Source organism: Haliotis asinina, chromosome 5 (assembly GCF_037392515.1).
Source record: "Haliotis asinina isolate JCU_RB_2024 chromosome 5, JCU_Hal_asi_v2, whole genome shotgun sequence".
In the NCBI taxonomy this organism is placed as follows: Eukaryota; Metazoa; Mollusca; class Gastropoda; order Lepetellida; family Haliotidae; genus Haliotis; species Haliotis asinina.
This window is the reverse complement of record NC_090284.1, coordinates 71,907,245-71,914,971: the sequence shown is the minus strand read 5'-3', so window position 1 is coordinate 71,914,971 and position 7,727 is coordinate 71,907,245.

Below are 7,727 nucleotides of genomic sequence, written 5' to 3'. Positions count from 1 at the left end.
TTCTTGTAGACATTAGCAATCCGCGTATCCACATCAAGAGCGATGCTTGTGATTGGACACAACTCAGTGTGAAATATAATGATAGTGAGACTCCATGGCCGCTCCATTCTTGAGAGTTTCTGCATTAAAGTCATTATTTGCTACGTCACTTATCGTTTGAAATTAAGCTAAGTTTAATTTGAAGATGGGCATTTAAAAAAGTGTCTTTGTAATACAATATCCTCTCACAATAATATATGGTCTGTTCCATATATATGGCATTGGACAAAATACTGCACTAATTTCTGCACTAATCTCTCCGCAATAAGGTCAGTTTTGGCGTTTCCTGTCTCCCTACCACTGAGAGTGTAGTTAGGCCGAATTTAGTTTAACAGATATGTCACACTTTCACATATCAACTACATAAATTGTCGAAGGACATTAAATGTGAAAAAGATCCAGTTTTTTCCTTTTCCAAAAGTACTTTAGTAAGGCCTTTAAATAGAGCACATTTTCAGCACTGTTTCGTTACCCTAGATTTCTCCATTTATTCAGTTAATGACGCAAATCTCTCCAGATTTAAGAAAGCATTGATACGATTGCTGGACTAATGCATCCGTGTGACGTGCGAAAGAATATGTGTCAGAGGTCACGATAAGAGAGAGATGTCGATATATACTATCCATGTTATTCACAAAGGGGAAATAATACCCCACCTAATCGATGATGACTCATACATCGTTATAACTTGTTTCCTAGTTTGAGTTGTTGAGGGATATACCCCGGCAACATATCCCGGGCGGACGGAGACAGTACCAACTGGAAATGCATCATGATGTCAAAATCAACACATCAAACTCAACTCATTCCCTCAGTCACTGTAGACAAAGGAGTATAAGACGAAAACGACAAAACCCATTCCATGAACATTAAAAGTCTTTACCCTAAAGCAGAGTCGCTAACAACGATTTTGAGAAGAGCAAGAACAAAATTTGCGTAAACGAACTTACTTTCTAACACCCTGCTACAGACAACACAAACATACCGAGACAGGTCAGCTGTTGACTCGAATACACGCAGGATTATATGTTACTGTAACAAATCAAATTAGGGAGGTTCATTGCAGAAAACGTCAATCAAATTTAGAAAGGTCGTCAACGTGCCTCTGAGAAAACGTTTCACTGACTAAGGTATTTAATGCTCTAACCATGTTAAAACACATTGGACCAGAATGAAATCGAAAAAAGCTACTTGAAAACTCTGTGGACACAGCCTGCACGATTCTATTTCAAATGTAGACACTGAAGGTCGAATCTACAGAAATATTTATTTTGAGGAAATTTATAGTCACTCTGAATCGCTAGGCAGCGATCTATACAGAACCCTGACTAGACTGGTCTCGCTGTGGTTAAGGTGAACAAATCAGTAGCAGGGAATTGGCTTAATTTCCCTTGTTGAACGAAATACAATTATTGATGTACCCGAAGATTAGATTATTGTCTGAAATCTCCTGGTTTGATTTGGCCGATCCGAGCAGAACTTTCGACTCATGTACCTTCGGAAACAGATCAGTCCGGAGGTCAGTGGAATGTGAATCTCTGAACCTAGACTTCACTGATCATTACTAGCCAGTTTATGTGCATGGAGGTCAACCAGTACATGATGTCCGTAAATGTGGATAACAGACACTCGGAGACATATACATAACAAGTAATTAAATCAGATTTCCACAAATTTGTGGGTGTACAGTAGAGGTGACGTCGGCGAACTACTCAGTCTGTTGTCTTAAGCATTCCTCGGTCGGAGATCATTTCGTTATTGTAAGGTAATGGTATTCCAGTTATATTAAGGCAGCCTGCAAATTATGAGGTCTGAACCACAATCCGGACCTGGCAAAACAACCATTTATAAGACTAGCAATGACTGCCCCGCACAGACAGGATGACACGACACAGCCCAGTCACTCTTCCCGTTCGATGTCCACGACCAGCCTTCAGATACCGACCCAGGGTCAGTGCCTGGATCCTGCTGACCATCAACTCAGGATCATTTGAATCACAAAATCTAGCCTACTAAACACGGATTTTGAAAACATTCACGGAAAAGTAAGTAGGGCCCTTGGACCATTTAACGCACCTCGTACCACATGTTGACAGATTTAACCCGAGTTGTTGAGATCAGTGTCAGCTCACATCCTAACGAGGAGCAGCATTGAAGCAGTGATGTATGCTTCCATACACGCTGCTTGTTCTTGTGGGACTCTTTCTGGAAGCAAAACGGTAACTGTAACCAAAAACGTCTGGGACTTGGGCTTAACAGTACAAAACTGTTCTGGAAAGTACCTGTAGGCATAACATGAAACTGTATTTGGAGACGAACATGAGTGGGCGTTGTCTGTAAGTTCCACAGAGATGGACTGAATTTGAAGCTATATCTCCGAATCTTTCGTATCAGATGATGATGGCGGACGCAGCCCCGTTTGCTAGGATCAATGTCAGCTGTTTCAAAGGGTGTGACATTCAATTACATTTCCAGTAACTTGACTGCCACTAGTGTACAACTGGCTATCACGGCAAGTTTACCCTCTTATCCCAAATGTAGTGGTGTTAATGTTTGCGTGTATGTCTTCAGAAATGTTTGGTGAAGTTTGAGAAAGTTTGCCAATAACTAACTATTTCCCAAATGAAATTATGTTTTATCGCCTTAATCGGATCAGTTCAAGAATGGAGACTAGCAGACCAGCAAATTTCCCTCTTTTAATCAATTACATGATAGTTGAAACGAAAAAGGAGCTAAACATGACAAACAAAGAAAATAACTTTGCAGGGAGTTACAGAAATCGCGACAGTTATGGATTATTTGTAAACATAATGGACAGCATTGCGTGCAACTCCGTGGCCTCCTGTTTCAGTGGGGAGCTACGACGTATATCCGTAACAGAACCAAGAGTTTAGCAAGCTCGCTGTGAGTAGCTTTAATCACTGAAAGCCGCATGCTGACCGGTCCGTCCAACGAATGGGCGGGCGACCTTTACAAAGAAAGCTTAAGGGATATACCTTTACTGATATTACCAACAACGAGGTAAAGAGGGCGTAGGGGTGTGTACCCCTACCTTTAGTCCTTAAATTTTGTTAAATGACTCTCGAAACGCGGATGAAAATGAATTGTGCACTCCCTTTCCCTGCCCCATCATCTTTTTACAGTAGTGTGCAGCCTCCCATTCTCAAAGACCTGTATCCACCCATGCTAATGTATGCAAAACTCCAGTCTCCTTTTGCGCGTGGGCATTACAACACACGAGCTGTGTAGAAGGGCCACCAGTGCTGTAAGGTGTGCCGCATGAACAAAACAAAGGAATGAAAGGTTTGTATTAGGTATGATTCGACTTCATAGGGACATGCAGGGAGTGAGTGAGTGAGTGAGTTTAGTTTTACGCCGCACTTAGCAATATTCCAGCTATATGGCGGCGGTCTGTAAATAATCGAGTCTGGACCAGACAATCCAGTGATCAACATCATGAGCATCGATCTGCGCAACTGGGAACCGATGACATGTGTCAACCAAGTCATCGAGTCTGACCACTCGATCTCGTTAGTCGCCTCTTACGACAAGCATAGTCGCCTTTTGTGGCAAGCATGGGTTGTTGAAGGCCTATTCTACCCTGGGACCTTCACGGGTCGACATGCAGGGATAGATAATCTACAGAACCAAGAGCATAGCGAAATTTCCCGCAGAGGTAATCCGGCAAAAAACTGTTTCCCAACCAAAACCGAAGGGGAGGTACCTTAATGGTTAGCAAATCTGACCTGTATTTGAACCCAAAGACGCAGGAATTTTCCCGTTGACCGAAGCTTAATAGGGTTAAACTGTACTGGAACCAAAACCGCAGAGAAGATACTTGTAGAATTGCTTAACAGGGCTAAACTGTATTGGGAAGATAACTGTAGACGTAATAGGGCTTGACGGAACGCGTGTGAAGTTTTGAATATACAACTAAAGCCACCCGGACACTTGCACGAATTGTGTCCCCGCACTGGTACACAATTTTGCATGACAATGAGTAAACTCGGCGTAAACTGTTGTGAAGTCTGAATAAACTGTGAGGGTCTGCGTACCAGTGCGCAATGAAGATTTTGAAATGTTACAAAATTCTGGCACGCATAATCATGGTGCTTGCGTGAACTAGTCGTTAGCATTGCACAACCTACTCGCAAACACTGCGGGCGTGCATCAAAGCGTGTCAGTTTCCGGTATTAAGCACATTCACACTAACATGGTCGCGGCAGGTTTCACGCCTTCTAACTTGTCGTGAAGTGGGCGATCGGGATTTGTGTATTGTCTCGACGTGGTCATGTCACGACGACTTCCTGCATAGTTCGCGCAGGGCACGAATAGTTTCCGCATGTCACAAACTTGACAATGCATTGTTACGCCTACTTCACGCATTGTTGGCGCGAAGACCGCGCATGTACATACAAGCGTGCCCATCGCCAGTCCCCACTTTTCTCAAGTCAACAGCGAACAGCCAATAAGACGTCTGACAGGGAGCAGATCCAGCATGCGACAGAAGACTTGAAGAGGAGACCGGACAAAAACCAGAGACACAGAGGGAGATTGCCACACAGGTTGACGCTCGACACTGTTGTTCATATCTTTAACTTAATCCCTCTCTTGTAAATATGTTCTGTTTTCGCATTCCCGTCTACATTTTGTAGGTAAATGTGTGCACTTTCTTTAGTACCTTTCTTTCTACGATGAATTTGGAGAATAGTGATGGCATTAATTACCAGCTATTAATGCCTGGTTTCCTGAAACGTCTTGGTTCATATTTGTGGTCACTATACGACAAGGTGTGACCATTCTTTCGCAAAGGAACAGCGCCAAAAGGAGGCAAGTAATACATACACAACTGCAGCATGCAAAGTGCAGTTCTTCCATGTTCCATCTGAAGCACCACCCCCAGCCCCCAAATCATAATACAAGAACCTGTATCCAGCATGTACAAGGGCCATGAGTACAATGCTGTGAAGCCCATAAAATTGTAGCATAGCATCTTTGGGTGGTTTCTTCATTGCAATGCACTTGTCACCCACAGCCCTCAGACGGTTGTTGAAGTTCCACCTGCAACTAAAAGAAGCTTCAGAGACCTCCTTCCACTCCTCGACAGTTTTGGGGCACCTCAATGGTGGCTGTTCAGACCTCTAGTAAGAACTTGAAGATTGTACTTATAAATCCGCTGAAGCTATACTGTTGTCTTGCATAAGAATTACCAGTGGCTAGGAAGCGAAGAATGGTTGCCAGCTCGGGTCTCACCTCCTGCAGTTCTCTCGTGAAAGTGGTCTTCTTCTCAAGATGAGGGTTAACCTCTCCACCATGCCTAGGAACAAGTCGGGGGAAATTCCCAGGTGATGTATGTAGCCTCTCGGATCTTCCTTGTGGACAGACACCCGTTCTTTACGCATTATGATCTTCGGCGCTGGTGTTCAACATCTTGTAGGTCAACAGCCTGCCTGCTATTTTTATAGCGTGGCGTCAAGCGGGGCCAAGTAACACCACGATTGTTTCCCGCATGCGCGAACAGGCAGTGCATGCATGAAACCACACCACGCTATGGCCATGCTGGAACAATGCGCGTCGTGCGTAACGTGCCGCACACAGGAAGTAAGCAATGCGCCAACAACACTTCACCTAGACTAAATAAGTCGTGCGATAGCGTGCCTTTGCGTGACAATGCGCACCACTTTGGGTCACGGATCGCGTGCCAAGTACGTAACTTATGCATAAACAGGACGCCAAAAATGTGCAAACTGGGCTTCACGCTATCATGCGTACCATCTAAATTACACGCCTTGCCACGACGAATTCCGCGGCAGTGCGGAGGCAAAATTCGTGCATAGTGTGGCATAAGAGTTGTAGAATGACCACGTTGCTTCCCGGATGTATCCGGTTATAACAATCTATCATGTGGAATGTCTTCAGAGGAATTAGAGCAAGAACATGAGAGACATAGTATGAAGGGGTCACTGTACATACGCAGATGCACTTCCCGGCAAGAAACAGTTTGAATGCATTGGTTGAACACTGTCAGGATAAGAGGAAATATTCTTCTGATATCGTGGAAGCTTCAAATGACCAGAAGGAAATATTCAAGATCTATGACAGACTACTATACACGATAAAGTTCCAAGTCCTACCTGACAGTCTTCCTGAAAGTGTTATTGCTGAAACATTCTCAGCATTCCTCACGTAAACGATTTATTTTTAGATATAATTTCTTTCATTCCTCACATGTTCTTTTCATTCCCCAACAGTTCTTGAATATGAAGAATTATTTGGAGCTGTCTTGTTTCCGAGAGCGTCAGAGATAAGTGATTGTGAGGGGTCACACCAGTGTGTCTGAGATCAAGGTGAGATAGATAATTGTGAGGGGTCCCACATGCGTCTGAGAGTGAGGTGAGACAGGTGATTGTGATGAATCCCACCAGCGTCTGGGAGTGAGGTGAGGTGGGTGATTGTGAGGAGTCTAACAAGGTCGTGTTCATTAGACGCTTTTCCGACTTGGTTGTTGAAGGGTCGTCTGTATGATACAATACCAACAATAACCAGTGTGACCAATGCTTCATTCAGTCAAGCTTGTGTTCCAAGCACCTTCAAGTTAGCATTTATAACACCACTGATCAAGAACCCTCATCTGGATTCAAACAAGCTGAAAATGTATTGACAACGCTCCAACATGTCCTTTGCTGCCAAAGTTATGTAGAGAGTGGTAGCATCAAGGGCCCATGGTCATATCATCATAACTGGGAAAGCAGAGACGTTTCAGTCTGCACACCGATGTCACCATTGCACGGAGACGGCTCTTGGAGTTGCTGTTGGCCCCAGTCGATTCCTGCTCGATTTGTCAACTGCCTTTGACGCAACTGACCAGTTCACTCTCTTCAGCAGACTGAAAGGAGAGAAGCTTATTCCTGGTTAGAATCATTTTTGTCAGAGCAATTTTCAGGCTGTGCGAGTCAATCGAAGAAAGTTAACCTCACGTATGGAGTTCCACAGGGTTCCGTACTGGGACCAGTGTTGTTCACTATCTACACATAACCTACATACAGACATGCATATTTTAACATCCGAAACATTGCCCAGATGAGTCGAATTGTAAATCTAAAGACCGTAACATCTCTAGTTCAGTGATGTTTTGTGTCCATATAGATTCTGTAATGCTCTTTTCATTGGACTACCAAAGCAATTGATAGCAAACCTGCAGCTCGTTAAGATTCGGGAAGCTAGACATGTGACAAAGACAAAGCCCAGTGCTAAAGAAACGTCATTGGTTTAAAGCGGCTGACAAAATCACTTACAAATTGCTTCTGTGAACCTCGTAAACAAGGACAGGCCTAGACACTGTGTATCTCCCGGAACAGTATAAGCCAGCGAGGTCACAAAGATCCGTGGGGCAAGACACGCTGTGTGTGTCACACGTAAGGACCACCTATGGAGATCGATCACTCTCCACTTGTCACAAACTTGGCCATCTTTAAAATCAATCTGAAAACCACTTCAATGCCTCGACCAAGAGGATTCATGTGTCATGCATCCTCTGAAAGCGTTTAAGATCAGTTAAATGTACTGCCTGGATTTTTGCGCTATGAACTTTGATTTAGCGTTGTCTGGTGTGTCTACCGTGGAGCACAGTGGTTTAGTGGTTAGCATACTGACCTCTCACGCTCGGGTTCGAGTCCCGGTGGCGACAC